This window comes from Lepidochelys kempii, chromosome 3 (assembly GCF_965140265.1).
Source record: "Lepidochelys kempii isolate rLepKem1 chromosome 3, rLepKem1.hap2, whole genome shotgun sequence".
In the NCBI taxonomy this organism is placed as follows: Eukaryota; Metazoa; Chordata; order Testudines; family Cheloniidae; genus Lepidochelys; species Lepidochelys kempii.
In genome coordinates, this window is record NC_133258.1 from 205808239 (window position 1) to 205833562 (window position 25324).

At 41.9% G+C, this 25324-nt stretch overlaps 1 long non-coding RNA gene across 2 annotated transcripts in view; it reads left to right on the forward strand.

Annotated features, from left to right (window-relative positions):
• LOC140909751 (uncharacterized) overlaps positions 1–25324 on the forward strand; it is a 114834-nt gene that overhangs the window by 30603 nt on the left and 58907 nt on the right. Inside the window, exon 1 of one of the 2 annotated variants that reach the window (XR_012158345.1) lies at positions 6358–6742. The exons of the other annotated variant lie outside the window; for it this stretch is intronic. This is a non-coding gene — a long non-coding RNA (uncharacterized lncRNA). Of the gene's footprint in view, positions 1–6357; positions 6743–25324 lie in introns of those variants that run through there. 2 annotated transcript variants of the gene reach the window in all.

The window sequence follows — 25324 nt, forward strand, 5'->3', positions numbered from 1 at the left end:
TTTAAAACTCCCAAATAGCTAACATGTCAACTATGTTGTTGTGTTGATTCTGAGTTCTTGTTATTTGCAGTCACATTGTACTAATGTAAATTCATCTTTCCCTTTTTCTACCATTTGATGACCCCAGGGGTTTTTAGGAAATAATAAGAAAAAAACATGGACTAAACATCTTTGTATTTTGTGTGTGTGGGTTTCTTGTTGGCTTAATTGCAATAACATTTATATCACATAATATAGTGCACCAAGGTTGTAATTTTCCTATCATCTAAATTGCAGGCTGAAAATTGTGTTAAGAAAGGACTGTAGAGAATGAATTACTGCTTTCAAAATGACTACTGTTAACTGACAATGTGACTGACTGGCAAATGATTACCAAAGACAGGATGTTTTTGTGTTTAATGTTAGTCAACTCTAGCATGGCGTTTTTAAGCATAGCCCAGGATAAACTGTGTGAATAATACATTTTAAACTAAGAAATACTGTATCTCTCTAAACATAGATATAGATATTTGTTATATACACTTTGAAAAAATTAAAGGAAACAATCAAGATGCCCTATCAAAAATCTTTCTATTACTAAAAGCAACTAGATAATGAAAGCTGAAATATTTTTTAAAATTTCATTTCCTGCTCTGTTTACATTTTGCTTGAATACTGAAACAAGACGGGTAAGTTTCACACATGTTTCTAAATCAATTTCACTGACTGGTTCTCATGAACTATTTCCATTGCTATTGTAGACTTGACACAGAGTGATTCTATATGAGACACAAAAACCACAGTCCTTGCCTCATAGAGCTTAGTATGTACCAGACAGACCAACAGAGACACATATGGGATGATTTAATTGGGGATTAGTCCTGCTTTGAGCAGGGGGTTGGACTAGATGACCTCCTGAGGTCCCTTCCAACCCTGATATTCTATGATTCTATGATTCTATGTATTTGTACCTATATGATACTATGTGGGATTTAAATGAAACAATAGTGGAAGCCGAGTGGAGTGGGGGATTGTCCCATGCCTATGAGGTAATGTGGGCGAAGACATGGAGACAAGAGTGGGAAAAGAAAAGAACGCAGTGGTAAAGCTTACATCATTGGAACAAATAGGGACAGGGGAATACAACAAGAAACAAAGATCTGAGGTGTCGACCAGAGCAGTGCAGGGCTTTGAAAGCAAAAATGAGGGGTGAAAGCCTGGCCCCACTGAAGTCAATTGCAAAACTCCAATTGACTTCAATGGGACCAGGGTTTTACTCAAGGAGTTTAACCTTGATATGATGTGCAAAGAGAAACCAGTGGAGAGATTCAGACAGGGAAGAGACATGGGTTTGCTATCTGGCAAAGAAGGTGATTTTAACAGCTATGGAATGGATGGACTGGTGGGGGGTGATGTGGGAATCAGGGAGATCAGCATGAAAGAGGCTGAAGGAAAGGGGACAAGTGTTTTAGCTGACAATAGACCTGGAGCCCGGTAAATGTCAGGGGAACTCAGGAAGTTCCTGGGTACAGGTTTCAGTTAGCCATACTACACAGGTGTTGTGTTCCTTGTAACCATGCTTATTTCCAATATCACTTTTTAATTTAATGTGAAAAAACCTTGACTTCAACCAGCTAACACAATAAAAGTCAAAGTAAAGCATGCCACACACTCGCTGGTAGACAAGGAACAAATGGCTGGGAGGGTAACAGCTGTAAAGTATTGCTCAAGGGGAAAAATACCTCCTGAGATTGTAGTTTGACACTGAAAGAAGTCAGTATTTTTTATCCTTAGGACCTTTTTAATGAGCCGAAGTCCTTGTGCACATAAGGATTTCAGTGACTGAAGTGTTCATCACGTAACTCCTTAGGCCTTGGATATAAGGAAGTTAGAAATTTAAAACAGAGACAGGGAACTCAGCTACCGTCCTGAGTGATCTCATTGGTGCTGATGTCTGAGAGACTCCTGCTCTCCAGCTTCTGAGTAATCTAATGGTGATGTTATTTCTTTGGAACCAATCAGATTAGTTAAAAAAAAAACCAAAGAGGTTAATTAGGCACTTTATAAAAAAATTACCGTGAGCTGGTCTTGGACCTCTCAAAGATGGTATAAATGAAGGATGGAGTGGCAACACTGATTTGGAATGTCAGGCCCTCCCCCCACTATAACTTAAGTGAGAATTGGAGCTGGGCAAACATTGCAAATATTTGCAATACAATTTGAAAACACCCAAATTGAAGGCTTTTGCAAATTTGCGACTGTTATCCAGTTGCACAGAAAACCTTGGTGTGCACTATTTTTTGAGTGAAAAGCCACCAATTTTGAAATTTCAGATGATCAGGGTTTGTTGTGTGTGTATTTTGTTTTTGTTTTGTTTTAATTTGGGGGGCTGTAAAATAGAATGAAATTGCAATTTTTCCCCATGCAGTTTGGTGGAGATACTTCAGTACATTTTGCACTCCACTGATTATAGTTTTAATATTGTTTTGGAGCCTGATCCAGCAATTTGTTGCTTGTGGCCAGATCCCTTCACCTGTGCCAGGCCCCACTGAAATCAATGGAGTACTACAGTTTAGGGGTTTGCCAGTGTGGAGTCAATTGCAGGATTGAGGCCTGAATTAGAAATGATCTCAAGGTACAAAATCGGGATCTGGGTTTCCAAGATCCTCAAAGTTCTGGGTCTGGTTATTTGGTTTGACCCATTGTGGTCGTAGGCGCCAATCACAACAGTGTGACTGGGCTCTTGGTTTAGAATGTTAGTGCCATCACAAAATCTGCTGGTGTTTTGGTTCAGGCCACAGATCTAATGTGAATGGGGAAGGGTATTATCTGGGGAATGAATGAAAGTGCTGTATTGTAAAATAAAAAACAAAAAGTCAACTGTTTCATTACTGTGCGTTCTGCTTTGCTTCCAGGCTTTGCTATTTCAGTCAATGCGGTGGTCCTTTTAGACGTATTAAAGTACATTACTGTGCATGGCACATCAAATGTCCTCGAAATACTGCAGAATGGATTTTTGAAATGCAGTTAATGCAGTTTGGGAGCTGTTGGGTTCTCACCTGTCCGCACGTAGTATGGTGCCTTTTTGATGATAATACAGATGTATGGTTTAATAATACACATTAGGTGGGTAGTTAATTAACATATTGTGGCCCAATTGTTAAATATTAATAGTGGGATTGCTTTTTATTTATTTATTTTAAATAGCAAAGTGGCCAGGTCCACAAAGTACATGAACAGCCTGGAACATGGACAATTTTTTTTAAAAAGTGAACCCATTTTTAACTAGTGGATTCGAAAAAGGTACCCAAACCAATCAAATTGCTACGCTCATTTTCCCCTTCCCATTAAACATCCAGACTGTAGAATAAAAAAATGTCATAGCTTCCAAGCTGAGAACTTTAATGGGATATTTCATATAAGAATAAATTTTAAGTAACAAAGACTTGACATTTGTTTCTACGGAAAATGTTACTCTTCCATATCTGCTTCATACTTATATTTTTATTTTACATTATCAGACAAAGTGTAAATAGATGTTGATGTCTTAAAATGTATAGTCAGGGTCATAGTCTCATTTACATTAAGATCCCTTACCTTACTCTGTCTTTTCTGTTAACTACAATTCTGTAAATGACATTTATACTAACTTTAAGACTGTTTTACATTACCAGCGTGCACTGTAAAAGGGACTAAGTGTAAATGAGAATAGGGCCTTCAGTCTATATACTTGTTGCTGTCATACAAAGTCCAGGAAAGCATTTGTTTATTTAAATCTTAATATTAATTTTAAGAATATATTTTTTGCATATAAGACTTCTTGCTTGTACAACTCTCTGTACGTCACATCAGTGGAGGTCCTGACGTTTTGAAGCACCTGGTGAAGAAAGCAATTTCATGGTTCATGCCATCATTAATGCTTTGTTGTAATCTTTAGAGAGCAAGACCCTTTTGTTTAAGTTTGGCATAATGAAGGGTTTAAGTTTTCGGTTCTGTCAAATTAGTCATCAGAGTGAAAAGAGAGGCCCACTTCTCTTTTGGTTTTGTGTAGATTGCCTGCAAACATAAATAAGTGAGCATTACAGGTGATTCTTTCTATGTGCGGAGGTAGAGAGGTTCCATTTATTGCCATCAAATGCATTAAGCTGGAAGTCAAAGCCCTTAGCTTTTTGCTTGCTGCTAGTCTGGACCAGAAGACAATCAAACCATAAGGGTCATTTTCTGCATGAGCTAACCTTTTCCTCTCTTATGGTTTGAAGCCTTTGTTGACAATGAGATGCTCAGTGGGAACATTAAATTAACACTTCATATTCGTGGCTGTAAATTTACTGGCAGGCTGAAGAAAAGTCAGGGAAAACAAACACTCCATCATTTCTGCTTCATTTAGCTTGTGAATGGGGACGCTCTCACCTGCAGAGAAAAGAGGTCAGGGCAAACAGGGATAATTTTAATCTGACTCTCAGCCTAGTCTTTAGTTGTAGTGGATTGTGTTGCGTTCTGTGCTTAAAGTAAAGGTGAGAGGGAGGTGAGAGCAAGAAAATAGATAAGTACTATATGAAATGCTTAAGAGACCTTGTCACACTAAGGAATGCATGGATAGTTACTAAGGAAACTAACAGGATAAATACTGTTAATTTTGCAAACTACAAAATCAGCTCACTGTCGGATAACAGTTGCATTAGGATCTGGTATATCATGTATAAAACCAAGAGACCACTGAATTTCACAGATGAAGATTTTCAGATGTAATATTTACTTTCTCTCCAAGATAATGACACTTGATTTTTAGGCTGCATGCTTCCTGGTCATGTGTTAAATATTTTCCGTCTCTGTCCCAGGTCAAGATAAGTACTAGGAATGGTGTTCAGGGACCGCTGAGCAAATAGTGCCTGTTTGTGTTTCACAGCTAAGTAATGTAACAAACACTGATTCATTTCTTACTGTTGGTGTTCATCACTTTGACCCCATAGACAGAACAAAGAAAAATGATCAATGTTAAATCCAAGCGTATCTTAAAACTGATTTATACAAAGGACTCCCCACCCCCAACCTTGTTCCATCCATACAGCATGTGAATTGTATAGATACTAATTATGAAAGAAAGAAAAATGAATTCTGAAGAGATGTTTGTTGCTGAGTAGGAAGACAATTGAAACTCTGTATGTATACACACACACGCGTTAGATCTGCTAAATCTGTTTTATGTGTTACTGTATGTTACTTTGTCTTCAAAAAAGTCAATGTTAAAATGTAGTTGATATTTGAATGTTCATTTTTACTGACTCTTGTTTGAACCGATGCCAGAATTCAAGCCCAATCTTAAGGATAAAACTTCCCTCCTCAATGGCTGAGGATGGTGAGGTGGGGTAAACAAAATAATTGCACTTCATATTCCAGGCAGTGGAAATGCTGAAAATTGTCAACCCCTGTGAATTGGTGTGCTAATTATTTCTGAAACTGAAACATTTCAGTTTCTTCCTGCTGTGAAATCTCTCATGTTCTACATCAGATCAACCTTCCCCACTTTCTGATATAGAAATAACCAGAAAATTAATAATTATGCTCCCATTATGTGTGTCGTTCAAGCTGAATATCGGCTTGTTGCTGCTTTAAGGTTTTGGTTTTATTTTTTTAAAATTAATTTCTTGTGAAATGGAATCACTTCAAAGACTGAAAGTGACAAGAGGCAAACACATTCCTCAGCCTGTTTATCTCTCCTTAAGTGGGCCAGAAAAGACTGATTTGTCACGCTGCTTTGAGTAAAACCGTCATGCTTGGACCAGGGATGGATTAGTTGATTACGGTGAACGGACAAGCAAACATGAAAAGGTGCTCAAATTGTGCCCAAAGGGATAATTATTTTTGGCCATGTTTTTCATCACAGGTGCCATCAGACAAGAGTAAAATCATGTAATCCTTTATTAGATAGCCCATGTTGTGTAGTTTTAACTTGGGACGTTTCAGTGGACGAGTGGATTAAGAGGAATTTCAGTTTGTATTTAGGCTGTGTGGGAGAATTGAGGACTAAGTGGGAGTGCTGAACTGGTGTCATGTTAAAATTAGCCTACCAGGTGGTCCAGAAAATAGACACAGTGTGTCAAGTAAACTGAAAAGCTGGGACTCTTTGCAATTCCCTGGCTGCTAGCAAGCCTGGCAAAGGGTGCAGGCTCTGGGGGTGGCACTGATGTAGCTATTGAGGCCTCAGGGAACTCTGTGTCAGGCTTGGTTTACTACAATCAGAGCAGTGATTAGAGTTCTTTTGATCGCAGGTTTAGTTTTCAGCCTATCAAGGGAGTGGGGGGTGGCGATGAGGGGTGGGATACATATTAATGTCTTGCACGGGGCCCACATAATTTCCCAGAGGGTTATGAGGTCAGGTTTGTATTTAGTTAGCAGTAATGATCTCGTTAGGGATCTGAATGGACCACCGTCCAAGCTCTTTCAGGGATCTGAGCGTGCCTGGCCTTCACCCTTCTTTCCCTTCGTTGTGTGGGCTTACACAGGACGTGAACTGTGATTAATGGACTTCCAGTGCTTAATAATTTGCAAAACAGTATTAAACAAGGAAAGTTGAGGACAATTGGAATTGGACACAGGAGGGGCAGAAGGTTGTTGTAAACAGAACCGGTACAATCCAAGTGCATGGAATTAACTAAGATGGATGCATACAATGTCACAGCTGGCAACTGGCAGGGAGCCAGGCCTGGGAGAAAGCTCTATTGCGACGTCCAGGTGGTCAGGCTGAGCTGGCCCTTTTAACTTCGTAAGTATTAAAAAAGGGGAGAGAAAAAAAGACTACTTTTGCAGTGGGAAAGAAAGTAAGAGGAAGCCATTGAGCAACAGAAAGAAAGAGATTAAGAAGCTGAGAAAGTGACATGCTGATAGTAGAAAGCACTTTCAGTAGTAGTAATCCTTGACATACAAGGACAAATATGAATACTTTTGTTCTTGAATTTAGATTAACTTTCAGTTCAGGAGCAAAACTTCAAGCAACTCCATATACTTCCATTTCCTGGCGTACCACACAAAATGAAAGTTTGTTGTTCATTGCTGTTGACCTTGTAAAAGTGCTTCTACAAAGAACATTGGAAAAAAACACAATGTGGCCCTGGTAGCAAGTAGATAAAAATGCTGAGAATGAAATATGAAGTAGAAAAATGATTAAAAATATCCATGCTACTTTTCTCAGATTTATGTTGGCGGATCCTTGGTGTGTTTGTCTGCCATGTGCATCATCCCCAACCTCTCGGCTTACACAATAAAGAGCTGGACACATTTTACTTTTAATAAATTCCCTAGTGCACTTATGAGAAAATAGGTTTTGATAAGAGGGTCTTCAAAATCAGACAGTTTGTATGGGCATATGATTTGCAGGGATCAGAAGCAACAAGAAACTAGAATTCTGTGAAGTAGTGATATTTTTATGGTAATTAGGCCATGTGATATCATGAATAAATGAAACTGTATGAAATAAAAATCTAATAAAAAAAATCTCATATACATAAAGTTTATTTTTTTAGTTTTTGGCCAAGCAAGAAGTCAGAGCTTTCTGATTCAACTGCATAGCATTGCAGTACTGTCATTCAGCTCAGTTGATTTGTTTTCTCTGCTTACCAGTTGGTTGGAATGAATGTCTATTTGCCCCTTTCTCTTTGATGTTCTGAGATCTAAATGTGAGCAAGTGACTCAAAGGCTGGTAGAGAGTGGAAAGTTAGAGGGAAAAGGGGCAAATTCTAAGATCCCCAAAGCAGTGAGTTTCTTTAGTCAAATAACTAAAAACTGCCTATGTATAACAAAACCTAACCAGAAATTCTGTGGATGTAGATTTCCCTCAGTGCCATAAAAAAAGTGGCTTTGAAGTAAACAGCTGGAGAAATGAGCTGTGTTAGCAAGAGGAATCAATTCGCAAAATGTTGACAGACTGCGGGTGCCTGACATCCTTACTAAGGGAGGGCAAAGGCCTCAAGAAAGACCTCCCCCTCCCTCCCCTGAATTCTTGCTCGTGGTCAAGGAGATGAGGTGAGGTTGGCTGCCTGAAAAGCCTGGCAGCAAGGTAGGGGAGGGAAAGACAAACAGCCTATGAGGGCTGCTGGTGGTGATCAGCTCGTGTAATGTTGTCAGACTGATGTACAATAGCACTTCACTGTTGCAGTACTTTTTGGCTCATGTTTTATCCAGTAAGGATGACTAACAGCCTTACTTTGAGATTTCCTAGCTTCTAAGGACTTGATAGACATCCTTATAAATTCCTTCCAGGTAATGGCAGACTGTGTGGAATAAAAGAGCTTGGGAGATTTTTTCCCCCTCCTATCCAGGTGGCCCGTGCGTTTACTGTAGACCACACTGGATGTTGATGTGTGTTTGCCATCTTTTTATTCTGTGTTTGTACAGTGCCTAGCACAATGGGTTCGTGATTCAGGGATGGGCCTACTAGGTACTCCTCAATACAAATAATGCATGTATGGACATAGGCACTGACTTTCCCTCTTTCCCTTGGGTGCTTGTTCCCCCCGGCCCTGCCATGAGGCCCCACCCCTGCCCCGCCCCCATTTCAACCCCTTCCCCAAAGTCTCCACCCCCTCCCTGCCCCTATTCCGACTCCTTCCCCAAATCCCCGCCCCAGCCCTGCCTCTTCTTTGCCTCCTCCCCTGAGCGTGCCACATTCCTGCTCCTCCTCTTCCCTCCCGGAGCATGCTAAATGCTGCCAAACTGCTGTTTGGCAGTGGCTGGGTAGGCAGCGCTGGGAGGTAGGTTGAGGAGTAGGAACGCGGCGCGCTTGGGGGAGGAGGAGACGAGGTAGGAGGAGGAGGTAGGAGGAGGAGCACCCACGGGGTCAGCGCCTATGTGTATGGAGGTTTGGTGTGGAGCAGAAGATTGTTTGATTGGTCATGCCAACCTGTTCTGTCTGCTTCCATCCCCCATCTGCAAATCCCAATTGCTGTACAGGCCTCTCAAGGTGAATATCATTTTGGAAAGTCTAAAGAAAAGTCTACGGTTTTCAAGTGCTGAACATCAACAGCTCGTGTTTTCTGTTCTGGAACATTTCTGGTTATTTTGGGTTCTTGGCAAGCAAGAAAGCAACTCTGTTTGAAGCTTTTAACTGGCCAGCTTATAGTACTGAGCAAACCATCACTGCACCAACCTCCACCCCATCCCCTGGCCACTGCACACACACACACACACAACATTGACACCTTTGAAATGATGGTGATATGGAGATCTAATTTTCTTCTGACTGGTGAACTTCTTTACTGGTGAACTTCTTTAAAAGAGAAATGGCCTCTCTGTAGCTGTGAGGAAATTTGCTTTGCTTTGTGACTAGGTTCTGTGATTAGCAGAGCTCTCAAAACAGTGCAAAACATTTTGTGTAACTATTCACGTGAATGAAAAAAACTGACTTCAACAATTGGCTGTGTTCATTCCTTTTCTTGTGTTTGTTTTTCACCTGTATGAATTGACTGGCAGGAATATTTGCAGAAGCAGTGAATTTAAAGGGAATATTTACAGAGTGAATTCTGAGGTAGGAAATAGGATTCACACTGGAAGACTGACACTAAAAATTGCTGTAGTCATTCAGGGTATGGAAATGATACCATGTGATTTGTGTGACCAATCGAAATGAACCAACACAGCTTCAATTTTGAATCTCAGATTTTCACAACCAACTGTTCATGACCCTACAGACAAGAATTATTCAGAGAGACTATTTGGGGTAAAATCCACCCTTGCACGGAGGGGTTAGCACTTAAATCCTTCTTAAACCCTATTTAAGGTGATTAGAGTGACGTATAGGCCTTAGGCTGGCCCTCTGGGAATTTCATGCTTGTAGAATAGTTTCAAACAGGGAGTAAATCTGAGAAAATGCCCCCTCTCCCCCAGTGTGAATATATAGATCAGACTGGCAGTGGGATAGACAGCCCAGAAGGGACTGGGAAAGCATGTCTGAGAATGCAGGGATGGGCTGCTTCTTTCTGGGTTCTCTGTCTCCTACTGGCTAGTTGGCTGGGGAGCAGATTAACCATTTGCTCCACCCCATTAATTTAAACCTCTTCCTGGGCTCTAGGGACCTCTCCCCTCATTAGCTGCCCCTCCCACCCCATAGGATAGGAGCTATGTTTTTAGGATGCTCTGTTTCTGACCAATCGCCTGCTTTTAGATCAGGAAGGAATTGTTCCTATTGGACCAAATTGGCAGAGTCCTGGTGGTGGGCTGTTTTTTTTTTTCCCCCTTCCTCGCAGCATCGTGAAAGGACCACTAGGTTAAAGAGAGTGTGATTTGGATATTTAACATTAGGAATTTATAGGAATGTTTAGTTTGTCACAGCCGGTGTCCAGTACAGAGAAAGCCCAAAAGGGCCAACTCCCAGAGGTAAAAGAGACCCAGGATTTCGCTGGTAGACTTTGTGCTTTTTGGAGAAGGGGACTCCTGAAGTCTTTGCAGACTGAGGTTCCCCTTTGGTACCCTCTACGCCCTTTGCGGGAAGGTGGGTAAGAGGATTCAGAAGTGATTTGAGTAGGCTGAAAAGGATGTACCCCAATTTATTGGTTATAGGGTGGGAAATCTGTAACCCTGGACTGGATCCAGTTAAATTCCTGATACATGGGGTGGGAGTGGGTGGATAGCACCCATTCTTAGTGGTAAGTTAACAAAGTGGCAGCCTGCCACTTAAATCAATCTCCGTGTTTGTCTTCATTCACCTGCATATCCTGGTCATTCATGAACTGCTCCTGGATAATTTGTAGACATAAGAAGAGACTGATCTCTTTGAATGAATTATTTGATCAGATCTAGAGTAGAATCTAGCTCACATTACATTGCAGTTTAATTGGTCATAGTCATTAAGCATGGAAGAGGTTTTATGGTTCATATGGGGGTTGCTGGAAAGATAACTGAGCATCCAAGGGCCAGATTCTGATGCATTATTCAATGTAAGGAATGGCCTGACTCCAAAAGAGTAAGGGACCACCCAACACTAGTCTGGCTTTTGGAATCTGCCCCAAAGTTATCTTCATTGGGGTAGGGGTGGGGCGGATTTTCTTGTCAAAGAGACATAAAGACATTTAAGTAAACCCTTTGCTCTAGGCATCAGCGCTCATTCTACAAGGTAGCCTCATGAATAGAGAGAAATAGAGCACACTGTGGGGAAATTCATAGCACCATCACCTGGGTTTCACTTGGCAGCCAGTCTCATTCCCATTGAAATTAATGGCCAAACCCACATGGACTTCAGTAGGCTTTTTATTTCTTCACTGAGACTCAGAAAACACTTAAGCACCTACTTAACTTTAAGCACATGAGTAATTTCATCCAAATCAATGGAGTCGATTTGTACCATCTGAGGATCTGGCCCGGCACATGCAATATTGGACTTATTCTACAACTGTGCAAATATTACCATTTATTTTACAGATTCTCTTAAAAAGATAAGGTTGAAACATATAGGGCAACAGATAAAAAGGGAAAACAAGGAGGATCAGACATATAACTCCCATGCACATGTGATAATTTCTAGCATAAGCTTATCTTGTAGGAATTATAATATATTGTATAGGAAATAAATCAGAATGTCAGGGCCAAATGCCATTTTCCTCATCTGCATGATTTGCAGGATCACAGTCAAACAGATTTTTTTCTCTCTCATAGATGTCTTCTCTTTAATTGAATTATGCCCCTGACTAGCACACAGAATTCATTGTTTGGTGAGATACAGGGAAATTACCATTTGATAAAACAATACTGTACTCTTCCGTCACCTGCAGAAACATCCTTCAGGAAAACCATTATGTAGATTTCCTTGATTACAGACTATTGTCCCTTTTTATCTAAAACTTCATTTGCCATAATCAACTATAGAACATATTACTGCACGACTATTATACATTGAATGCACAGATGCATTTGAACTATCCTTGACAATTGTTTGCTGAATATTGTCTTTAGAACTTCAAAAAAGTTCCCTGAACCTATTTAATTAAGCTTTTTTTTGCTTAAGACAATCAGTTTATAGGCAGATATTTTCTCAGTGAATCATTTGGTACTTAAGGCAAAGCCTATTTTGGAATCTCCAGATATCTAAATCCAGCCCCCTTTTGCCCTCCAGGTGGAGACATTTAAGAATGATTAACTCTAATAACCTTCCATCCTGACTTTCTTATAGGAAGAGGCTTCAACAATTATTATAACTCCCAGTTTAAATTGATAGTTTTACCTTAAAAGTTATGCACGGCTGTCACAATGAAAATCAGATAAATCATTATTAAATGTCAAGATTCAGTGTTACCAATTCTTGAGAGCTGTAGCTCACAAAAGCTTATGCTCAAATAAATTGGTTGGTCTCTAAGGCGCCACAAGTACTCCTTTTCTTTTTGCGAATACAGACTAACATGGCTGTTACTCTGAAACCTGAGACATCATTGTGGGTCACACAATATTTGTGGGGGTTTTTTACAATCCCCAGCTCCTGGAATCACATGATTATATTAGACTCTCAGGATATGTCTACACTACGGAGTCTGTCAGCATAGCTATGCCAGCCTATCCTGCTCATGTAGACACAGTCTATACCAACAGAACCCCAAATGATGTTTGTTATATTGACAGAAGTCCTTCTTGTCTTCACTGGGAAGTTAATTCGGATTAAGGTCAGGTGTGAATTTAAAGCAGAATCACTACTCCTGATTAACTCTCTGTGTGGACTCCTTTATACTGGAATAAGAGTGCTTTGTTCTAAATTATCTTAATACAAATTCATCCACTGGATTAATTATAATTATATAATAATAGGTATCCCAGCAAAACTTCCTGTGTAGGCAAGTCCTAAACCTCTATTAACCTGATTATGTACATGATGTATATCTCCAAAAATCTTTGGTCTCGTAAAATATTTGTGAATATTTCTAAAGATGTCTTTAAAAATGAATCAATGAACATGGCAAGTCTAGTAAGAAAATCCTTACTGATAAATGAGGTGGAGGGACAGCAGCTAATCTGATTACAGTAATGACATCGGATGTATTTACTTGGAGCAGAGATTGATGAGCACCGTCATTGGCAAGCTTATTCTGTTTACAGGAGTTGTGATAAATATTCAAAAATCTGTCTCCCCTATGTAGGCAGAGAGCTTTGTCAAAGAGTGGAATCCTCCCCGCACATATAATCTGATCTGTCTGCTTTGTCAAAAGCCCTCTCTGCTCATTGCTGTTGTTTTTGTAGCCTTCCATGCACCCAGGTTTTTTTCCCAGTTTAATAAGAAATAATTTCCCGTAGGCTCATGGCATAAATAGCTTTAGCTGAGTACTAGCTCTGTCTGTGAGCTTTCTTACGACTTCCCTTACTAAGATGCTGTATGGACTGACTGTTTCACATGCCTGATTAGTTGGTTCACCAACCTCATAATTATTGCATTTGTAATTTGTAAGAAGGATTAGTTCCTTAACACATTCAGTCAGCAGCATCACCAGCTGAGTGCAAAAATATTATAAGAAGCTTTGAACCTATAAGCTTAAATCCTTTCTGAGGCTGGGCCATTCATTCATCAACTGTAAATTCTACAGTGCCATGTAACCTGACGGGGAATGTCGCTTCCTAAAATTCTCTTCTGCTTTCTACAGATGCTTTCAGTCTACCTCTCCATAGCCTCGCATTTGAGCCAGGTAGATGCATGCAATTCCATTTCAAGTGTAAAATTGGTGCCTACTCCAGCACTATCAGAAACGAAAGGAGGACAGCACAAAAATAATTATTTACTGATTCAGCTGCTAGTTTAATTTATTATGGTTTCAGATCCCTCACTGAGCTAATTATGGTGAATCTCATTAACTCTGTGGAGTGGACTGGGGAGCGAGGGTTTCCTGAGACTGGCTGCTGATGTAAACTCTCCATGCCACTGCACCGATGGGTACTGTCGAGAAATCCAGAATGCTCAAGGCGAAAGGGTTAGCTCATTTGTTGTGCATGTTGATATACATGTGTGGAGACTTAAACTTCCACCTGCCCTGCAGGGTGAGTTCTGTTGAGTAACATGACTTACTATAACAATGTTGCTCCCTTCCTGAAAGGCAGGTGTAATTTTAAGACACCAGGGACCAAGTTCTTCCCGTTGGGGTCAGAGTTACACCAGAGATGAATGTGGCTCCAGGACTGAAGTTTAACTCGTGTGGCTGCAGAAGAACTCACTTTTATTTAATGGTTGATTTTCTCTGTTGCCCATGGAATGGACTGTAACCCTCGTTACAGGCATTCTCTAGACACACACATTTAAATGTCCTGTAAGACTCAGACTTTTAAATACGTGACACAGTACTATGTGCTTTATCTTAACTGATTTAAATACAACAAAGTTCTGTGGTGAAACTAATGATTCTCAGAGGCTAAGCTTTACCACTTAAGCAAAGTTAAGCTGCTTTACATTAAATCGACCTAATGTTCATTAGTTTTAGACTAAATCAAGGGTAATTATTGCACTTTATAACATATTCTTTGTATTTTTCATTTGAATGTGCCTTTCATTCAGAGGTGCACAGTCTGGGTGGCCTGTGTGTCTCTAGGACAGAAGGAACAAACTTATTTTCAAAATGATTCTGAGCAATCCACTATTGCCAACCCCAAGCATTTGAAAATCATGAGCCAAGCCCCCCGACCTTCAGATCATGAGACTGTCATAAAAGTCGTCAAATTTTAACAAATAAAAATTTTGAGGGTTATTTTTTTTTGCCGCTTGTTTGTTTTCGAGCCTTTAGGGCTCATGCTTTCAAGCTTTTTCTCCGCAAAAACAAAGGTCTGAAATTTACATTAAAAATTTTAAAACTGAGAATTTATGTATTCACATGACTCCATAACCTTGGCCTTTAGGAAAAGCATCCGCTTTCAGGAGACTGGCAGTAAAATCACCATAAGAATTAGTATAACATTGCTATTTGGTTTTTGGTTTTGTTTTTTAATCTAAATATGGTAGGAAAGTTGCATCATCTTATTCTATAAAGGGATTAAGCTATTGCAGTTAAAGACTCAAAAACTGTGTGCTGAGGCCTGGGGGTCGTGGATTCTTTGTTAACTAAAGCCCTAGAAAACTAGGTGGTGCTCCTAGTGCCCAGAAGACCTTCTGAAAATTGGTTTTGCAATTGCAGCATCAGTCTACTTCTTTCCATAATCTCATGATTGTTAGTCATACAGGAATGGGACTCGTATAAACAGAAGGGATACCCTCAAAGCTGCAATATCCAAAGATCAGTCTATTGTATCAATAATTACTTTTTAAAAACATCCTCCAACTGTGGAAAACTCTTACTAGTCCCTCCAAAGTGAGGCCTGTAGCCATATTAAAATCCTCTTGTTTTTTCCTACCCCCCCCCCCCCCCCAGATGTTCTGGTTTAACTTGGATTTAAACCTGGAGAATGGTCAGTTTAGATGAGCTATTACCAGCAGGAGAGTGAGTTTGTGTGTGTATGGGGGTGGGGGGGATGTGAGAAAACCTTGATCTATGCAGGAAATAGCCCGACTTGATTATGTAAAGAGTTGTCACTTTGGATGGGCTAGCACCAGCAGGAGAGTGAATTTGTGTGGGGGGGTGGAGGGTGAGAAAACCTGGATTTGTGCTGGAAATGGCCCACCTGTTGATCACTTTAGATAAGCTATTACCAGCAGGACAGTGGGGTGGGAGGAGGTATTGTTTCATGATTTCTGTGTGTATATAAAGTCTGCTGCAGTTTCCACGGTAAACATCTGATGAAGTGAGCTGTAGCTCACGAAAGCTCATGCTCAAATAAATTGGTTAGTCTCTAAGGTGCCACAAGTACTCCTTTTCTTTTTATTAAAATCCTAGTTCCTCAGGTGGGAGACGTGCTACCATAGGCTACTGGCTTATTGGGATTATGGTCTATCTGTCCCTGTCTGGCAAAATTTTGTAAACCACCCATGTACTGTGAAACTTGTAAATATCTGTAGCCTTCCTGGTGTCAATAGGGAGCAGGCAGAAAGAGCCAGAGGTCACTTTTTGAATCATGTCAACCCTGAGCGTTCAAAAAGCATGAGTCAGACCATGAAAAATCATGAGATTTTTTTAAATAATAAATGTGGGGGTCTTTTTTGTTGGTTTCCGGCTTTTGAGCCTTTAGTATGCATTTGGGTCATGTTGGAAAGATTTTCTTCACAGTCACAAGGACTAGAAACTTACATTCTTTAATGAAAGCAGGATTCTCTTCTCAACTAACTACAGGACTCCAAGAGCTGGAGATTTAAGAAAAATATCAAATATTGCAAAATTTAGGATAAAATTATGAGAGCTGGCAACACTGATGACCCAGTAGTGGAGCTGAAATGTTGACACGTTTGCACTCCTTGTTTCAGAGTTGCTGTTGGCTGGAAAGGGAGCAGCTAAGGGTAGGGAGGAAGGTCATTAAAAAAATAATCTGTAAGGCACAGTAGGTTACGTCTTGGGACTCTTACTGGATCAGGTTAGACTGTCAGGTCTCTGAGTTTGTGTGTTTGATTCAAACAAATTTTACGGCTCTGTCCTTTTAAAACCTGTGTGGCTGGTGCAAGATATCACAAAGCCACAGGAAAGCTTTGATTGTGGCACCTTTTAGCACATGCCTATGATTCCATTTGAGTCAATACAATAAAAATAATGGTTTGACTTCCAGGCTAGAAACTACCTTTAGCTAAAGATCTTGGGCTTGGGGTGGGGGTTGTAACTTGAATAGCATCTCTAACCAACCTTCAAAGTGAGAAAATTACATTTTGAGTTTGGATAGGATTATAGTAACAGCCTCTTTGCAGCCTGTATTTTCACAGAAGTCAAGCAAACTTTTTCATATATGCTCCTTGGGTTGACTGGAGCTTAAGGGCTTGGAGCTGCTTACGCATCTTGTGCCTTTTCATGCTGATAGTGAAATAAGGCTAGGCCAGAAAGACTGTTGTTTCCTTTCTGCTACACAATGGGTAAATAATTTACAGTGGAAAATTTAATTTGCTATTTACACCTGATTTATAAAGAAAGACGAGTGCCTCACTAGATACATATGACCTGCATCTTTCAAACCTGCCCCTCCTTGCTTGTCTGAGATTACTAAGGGCTTGGCAGAGCTAAAACTGGGATTGTGGCTAGGACAAGAATTAACAAGCGTATGTCTAACCGGTATATAATAAATACATTACTGTTAGTACGAACGGGTTATTTGTTGATGGTTTATGGCGGGCTCAGCCCTATACAGATCATGGAGGAAGGAAAGCCAATGACCCCATTTGTTCCTCATGTCTGTTTGGACACTGCTATAATGTTTATGCATGTCTGTGTTAGAAGACTTGGACAATTTGAAAGGTTCAACAGTGGGGTGCCGGGGGGGTAGAGGGGGGCACAACTTGCTTAGAAACTGGCTGATTTCAGCAGGATTCTGTTTGCTCTCTTGGCAATTCCTTACATTTTTTCCACCACCATTGGGGTAACTCTGTGGTGAATTAATGAGCTGATTGAGAAATCCCAACTAAATTGTCCCCACTGCTAAAACCGTTGTCCACAGTGTAACCGTTAAGCCCCTCCCCTGCCTCTCACCTCTGCAGCCTGTCAAAAATAGCCTGCTCAAGTCATCTTCCTCGCCACCTTCTCCTCAGCTCTGTGAGTTCCTCTATTGGCTTCCCGTCTCTTACTACATCAAATTCAACCTCCATGTGCTCACCTACAGACCGTTCCTAATCTTCCTCCCAGGTGCGTTTCTTCCTGTTTCCCTGTATTTCATCTTCTGCCCAAATGCACCATCTCATTATTTCACCTTATTCCTCCCTCGGTTTCCCTTCTTCGCTCTTGGCTTTGGGCCTGGTACCCTGCTGCCTTCTGTCACCTGGATCGTTCTCATTCACAGGGCCCATTCTCTGCCACTGCCCCACTCCCTTCAGATCTTTCTTGATCCAACCAGCAAACCAAATTCGGTGATGAATCCTGGTCATGTGTCTCACATTGCGCATATGCTAAGAAGCAGCAATCTCTCCTGCCTTCTCACTGTTGCTAACCTCCATGCTGTCCCTCTCCTGAACTCTTCTCCTATGCCTTGCCTTCCATTTCCCTTGCTTTAGTTACACAGCAAACACCTTGGAGCAACTTTATTTCCCTATTGGCCAGATCACTGCTGACCCCTGTGCATGTGTAGACGTGGAGGGTGAGAGGGGAACACAAGGCGTCTTCAGGGATGGCTGCAGTGCTTGAGCTCAGGTGAGACCGGGGGCTGCTCCCACCAGGCATCCATGGGGGCCACACGTTGCTTCAAGGGTGTTGGGGCCTCAGGCAAAGTCCACTGGAGTCAATGAGAGCCTTTACACTGACTTTAACATGATTTGGATTATGCCCTTGAGGAGGGGTGGGGGCTACTCCTCCTTCCCCAGCTGGCAGGGTGGCCTGGACACAGTTGGGGAAGGCTGCCCCATCCTGAGGTCACAGGCATGACGGAGCCCTGCGAGTGGGATTTTCCAAAGTGCACAGTGCATGGGCCTAACGCCGCTCCCGTTGAAGTCAGTGGTACAACTCTCGCTAAAGCCAACGGGAACAGCGTCGCTCTTTTGAAAATCTCACCCCGGGTGTTTCTGATGGCACGTGAACAGCCTCACCCGCTGCTTCTCCTGGAGGATACAACTCCGCAGGATCCCTTGAGGAAGGTGAACCTACCCCCTTGCCAATGCGTCAGGAGCCAGCTTGGCCTCCAGGCCTCTTTGGTTCCTGGCCTTTGCTGAGACTGCCAGTGTCTATTCAATAAGAATGACCTTATGTATAGGGTACTTAGGGCAGCCCCCATTGCCATAATATCAGTAGAGTCCTGCAAATCGGCAGATGGATGTGATTCCAAATTTTGTATCCGCGCAGGGCTCTAAGTATCCGAGCACCTCCCAATCTTAATATATTTAGCCTCACAGCACCCCTGTGTGGTCAGGAGATGTTACTACCTTACAGCTGGGTAACTCAGTGATAATTCATCCAACCTCAAGAGTAAATCTGTAGCAGAGCAGGGAACAGAACCCTATTCTCCTAGGCTAGTACCCTAACCACTGGGCCATCTGTCTTCACATGCATAGCCCCTCACCAGTTCATTCTACAAATACCACTTTGCAGCCAAGCTCCAGGAATAACTATCAGCCAGCTTGGATTGGATTCAGACCGCTGAGCTAGAGCTGAAAGGCTCCAGTTTCTGTTATCAGTGCCCTGAGCCCTCCAGCCCCCACAGCCAACAGCCATTTCATAAAAGGACATAAATACCTTTCGCGGTTCAGGCGACATCCCAGGCCACTCCGGCGTTGCTCTGATGGTTTATTATAATGCTAACAAAATCCTTCAACATATTTAATTCACAGTTACTTATTATTTATTCTCTCCATATGTGTGGTGTGTGTTTGTGTTCTGCATGTGTAGTTATATAAATTCTTATTTATCAGCTTCATAAAATATCCCTTCTGAGTGGGGCCGTGTGAGGATGACCCAGATGCACAAGAGGAAATGTTTCATATCTCAAGGAGTGCCTTATGTGCACCCTAGACAACCCCTCCCCCTGGTGTGCCATACATAGAACTTAATGGTTTTAAAAATTAGAGCATCTGTGTGGCTTAGAATTTATTGACCTACTGTGCATAACAAGTGGAATTTAAAATATAATTAGCTGAGCTGCGTCGTGTCAGTTCACAAAAGTTTGACTTTGTCTGGTATTGTCACGGGCCTGACTTTGGAAGTGATGTTTTCATGGGGCTTCTAGACTTCTTGGGGAGCTACCCAGGGCTGGATTTTGTATCTTAGATTTACAGAAAAATAGAAAGCCCCTCTGTTATCACTGTACAGCGCTTGACATCCTGCAGGTATCCCTGAGAAGAAGGTGAAGGGAGGGCAGCTGCGCTATCTACAGCTCTCTGCACTGCTGTTTCTGCAGAAGCTGCTAACGGAGGAGGTGGACAACATCAACTGTCTTCAGCTGGGGGAAGACACCCTCACAGTCTCTCTCCCAGCTGTGTCCAGGCTCAACAGGTCACTCTCTGGTACATCCCAAGTTGCCACAGTTATATACTGGAGTGGCTTCTCCTTGCTTGAAATGCTAACCCACAGTCCTAGCAATACGTCTGACTGGACATCTGGAAGGCAGTTTACAATGCCTAGCCTCCCTTGATAGAGAAGCTATCCTCTTATTATGGAACTAGGACACTGAGCGCTGCACATTAGAAGAAACTGGGTCCAGTCTCAGAGGTGCATAGGCCCCAGTTCAGCAGCTTATTTAAACTTATGCAGTCTGGCACAGTGGCTCGAGCACTAGGCTGGGAGTAAAGAGGTCTGGGTTTTATGCTTGGCTTTGCCCCTTGGCTGGTCAGGCATCCTTGCATAAGTCACTTGATCTTGCTGTGCCATAGTTTCTACAGCTATAAAATGAGGAGAATGATGCAGGGACCTCCTTTGTGAAGTGTTTTGAGATCTGTGGATGAAAAGCACTGTATAAGAGCTAAGTATTATTATCTTGAAGTCAGTGAGACTTAGGTACGTGCCTAAAGACATATGCATGCTTTAGTACTTTGCTGGATCAGGGCTACAACCTGCAAACTTTGTCAAGTTACAGAACCTGGCAGAGGAAGGCAGTAGATGATACCCTAATTACTATTATTATTTGTATTACCGCTCTAGTCACAGACAAGGATCACATTGTGCTAGGCTCTGTACAAACACAGAACAAAAAGACAGCCTCTGCCCCCAGGGGCTTACATGCGTAGTCAAGTGAATGGTACTGCAATGCCTGGCACTGCAGGGCTGATTATTAATTTTGCTGTCAGTGTGTGTCTGTCTCCCACAATTTCTCTGAGGCAGGGGGAGGAGGAGGAGAAAGATTTGACTTATACATTTATAATGTGCTATGCATTTGCCGTTCCATGCTTGTCTAATTTAGATCATAGAGCTTACAACCTAAATCAGACAGGAAAAGCATCTGAATGTAACAGATAACAGAAGGGGTAGGGAAAGAAGGGACAAGGGTAAAAATCAATACAAATAATATAAGAACAGTATCTGAATACAATGGATCTGGACAGATATAACTGAGGGCAGAAACTAGCCTGTAGAATCTTTATTACTCCTGATGACCCCTGGGCCAGAAAGAACCCAGCTTGATGCTCAGATCCCAGGTTGAATTTGCAGCACTGGCAATTAGAAAAATGTTTTTTAATTGTCAGTTGAGCTAATCGTGAGAGACAATAACTATAGAATCCCATTTTTATAAGTCAGTTTTCAGAGCAGGTATTGACTTTAAGGTGGAATTTGTTTCTATTTATAAAATTCTGACTGAACACGTTGGTTCAGACCCCAGAGGATGCTGTCCCCTTCCAGCACCACTCCCTTGGTTTTCTACCATCTGGGACAAAATTTTCAGCAGAAAAAATAGATTTTTCTGCCATATTAAAAAAAAATGGAGCTGACCGTGGAAGCAAGAGAAAATGTGATTTAAGCATCGATTCAATTCTTTGTAGAGAACCAGTGAAGCAGAGCACATCTACCTAAGGCAATGTAATATCTTTCCTTCTGATAAAACTGTCTCATTAAATTCCTCCCCTGAAGAATCCTCACCTATGCCTTTCTGTCTGCCTGTGCCTTTTGGCAGCTATGTGTGTGGAATGAGAGAATACAGGGTGGTATGGCCAAAAAACCCCAAAAAACAAAAAAAGTTTGGGGTCAAAATGTTCCCAGCAGGGGGCAGCGTGGAGCCAAATCGCTCCAAGGGGAGCTCAAAGAAGGATTGTGTCTGCTAGAGGTGCAGTCCTTCCCTGAACATCCCAGTGTGCAGCTAAACTGCTCATGTGGCCCTATCCTTTAGTCCTGTGCCCTCAGTTGTGGCCAGTGTGATCTGCCACATGGCGTGGGGAGAACAGAACTATGGCTTCACTGCCTCCCAGCCCTCTCTGCCCCCTTTGGGGTGCCGTGCACCCTGAAGCACACACTGAGAGTGCTGTCTCTGTGCTCAATCTTTTACCCTTGGATGGAATTCTTCATCAACACACATGCTTCAATTAATTAAACCCTCACCACACCACTGTGAAATCACTAAGTACTATTATTTATTATACCCATTTCATTGGGGAGTAAATTGAGCCAAATTGATGTTCACTGTTTTGCCTCAGGTTATAGACAGTCAGTGACCGAGACCCACTGGGGAACAGAACCCAGGAGTCCTGAGTACAAGAACCCTGCTATACACCCTAGACAATATTTGCTCTTAAACCCTTCTTTATCGGGAGTGATTGGGAGTTATTTATTTGGACTCTGAGGAAATGTTGTTTTTAAGGGCCTTTCCATATGGATACTGATACCTGGGGGAATAGCTGTGGTGACTAATAGTGAGGTTCGCTCTTTTTAAAGTAATTTAATTACTTTAAGAGCTAAGCCTTTTTAAAGTAATTTAATTGCCTGATGATCTTATGAAGCTTCTTTCTTACGAGGGTACAACATGCAAAGTGAAGAGTGGTATGTTGTGTATCCAGGACACACGTAATGTACTGCTGCACCCACAGAGGTATTCCAGGACAATTCTTCTAACTGCTTGCTACAGGTTGCCAAGACCCTTTTGAAAAGAAAAAGTTATATGCTTTGTATATGCTTTATGTATCAGGATCTGACTATCATCAGCAAGACAGGAGAAGGTTTTCTTAAGAGCTTAGATGCCATTGTGATGGGTGTAGTAAGAGAACCTAAACAGAACAGATTTCTTATTGGTCTAAGGTAGGTTTGTTCTGGACCCTTTTGAAGTTAGCTCCAGGTGGAGATAATGCCTACATATTCTGTACCCTGAGGAATGCCTCGCTGGGCCCAAGCCTGTGTTCTGCTGAGCCATTACAACCAACAAGGATTAGAGGAGAAACACTTTCCCCTTGTATCTCCTGCTCTAGGAGAAGATGAATGGGCACTGAAATAGCTTCACTTAAGGGCATATCTCATTACTCCATTAAGTCAACAACCACTTGAGTGCCCAAGGATTTCAATCAAAGCTAGATGTTGAAAAGGGGACAAAGAGTGCCAAAGTTAGCTGATTTCCACTTACCTCCAGAGGCTGTTCAGCACAACTCTCCTCACTGCATGAAGTGAGAGTCGAGACAGAGGAGCGCTGCCCTCCACCACCAAAATGACTGGTCAGGAGCTTGTATAGACACTGGGGCCATATGAAACATGGGTCTGCTATGTAAAAGAAGGCTGTGGCTAGCTGGCCTGAAAATTAAAGAAGGGAATTATCCAAGCCCTTCTTGGATACTTAGCTCTGACATGCAGCAAAAGGGGAGACAGAATTGTTACTGACAGTGGCATTATCCATGTTAAATTTTGCTGTATTTAAATCCTCAGAAAGAGAACCGGCAGAGCAGCCTGTTTGGATGTTAATGCTGCTAGAGGCAGGGAACAGATAGTAGGACTCTGGGGAGAAGAGACCTACGACGTTTTGCACATTAATTTAGGTGGTCGGCTCTCCTGGCCTAGGCTGAGTGGAGGGGGAGGAAGTATTACAAATTACAGATTTCTGCTTCAGCTCTGTTTCTTTATTCACTCGCCTTTCTTTTTTATGTACGAATAAATGAACAGCTGTTCATGGCTTCCTGAGACTACGTACAACTCATCACTTTAGTAATCATTAACTTTTTAGCAGAATGGTCTTACAGTCAATGTGGTTGTCTGGGACTCAGGAAATTAGGATGCCTGCCTCTGCTACAAACTTCCTGTGTTACCGTGGGCAAGTCACTTCGCCCCAGGTCCTCAACAGTATTTAGGCTCCTAATTTGCATTGAAACCTTTGAGGATCTGGGCCTTGCTCTCTCTGTGCCTCAGTTCCCCATCTGTAAAATTGAGCTAATAATGCTGCTTTTGTCAGTCTTGGCTATTTAGATTGTGCGCTCCATTGAGCAGAGACTGTCTCCCACTACGTCTTTGCATGGTGCCGAGCACAATGAAGCCCCGATCCCAGGCTATTTTCTCTGCAAAATGTCGTTCTTTTTTTACATCGGGATAGCAATCTGAATGGAAAATGCTAATGGAGGAAAGGCGTGGCTCGTTGTTACCTCAGCCTAGAGGTTAACGCTGCCCTCTCCATTCTCATCGGGGCTTTACCGTGACTATCTACATTGAAGTAAAAACTGCAGCCCTGGTTCCACTCACAAAGAAGAAAGTCAGCGCCTGTGTAAGTAGGCTTTGCAAGTTTGTGTATCGTTAGTAAACTTGGTTATTTGGGACCCAACTTGTGTGTGGTTTCTTCACGTGTCTGTTGTTTAAAGAGCAAAAGGGGCGGCAGGGCCTGTAGGCGCTCCTGTAATACACCGAACCTCTGCCCCACCTAGCCAACAATCCAGTGATGCTTTGGAAATACGAAAGGAAAAGTTGACTTCTGTGCTCACCATACGGGAAAAGCTCTTGAAGTCCCAAGTTTAACAAAGGAAGAAGGAGAACACCAGCATGGGCACTTCAGATGAATGGGCGGGAGGGGGGGCGGGGAGGGGGAGGAATGTGGGATCTGGGAGAAGACTGCCTAGGAGGTGACAAGGTATTCATTAAAAATAGGTATAAAAAGATGGAGTTCAAGGATCTGGTGACAAACCAACAAAGCTCTTTTTTTCCTCATTGTTTATATCGTCACTGGCTCCCCACCACAGAATGACACTATAACCTTGTACTTCATGGTTCATTACCTATTATTCTATTTATTAATGCGTTCTTGGGTCCTGATGATGTGACAAATCAGCCATGCTTTTCTCTTATGGTTTAATAGGATTTTTCTGAACCCCCTCAATGTTTACATAACCTTGCAATTCACAGTTATCTATCATTTATCCTCTACTTTATAGGCATTCAGTAGAGCTGTTACAGTGAAGGTTCTTTCAGTCTGCACATTATAACAGTAGTATATTGCTGATTAATATTTTCCAGTTCTTATAATGAGTGGTTCATTGAAATCAAATTCAATGAGCCTTTGGAGATGCACGTGCACCTAAGTAAATGGGAGCTGCAATGTATAGTATGTGAATCCCAAGCCAGGATCCGATACGATGAGCATTTGGGCGGGGATAGGTAACCAACCAAAATTCTGCAAGCATATAGAATTCGTTCCTTTTTCCTTGGTTTTAAAATTTGGAAGGGCCAAATCCTCAGCTGGTGTAAATGGGCATATCTCCATTGGCTTCGATGGAGCTGCATTGATTTACAGGCTTAAGGTGTCTCAGATCACCAGGCAGTGTTAGTGAGACAGCAGCCTGGCATGGGCTTTATAAAGATGCACTGTGGTGCATCACTCCCGTCATTTGTGCATATTGTGGGTTCAAGTCCTACATGAGCTGCTTCTTCTTCTTGTATACATTGTCTTCCAGTAG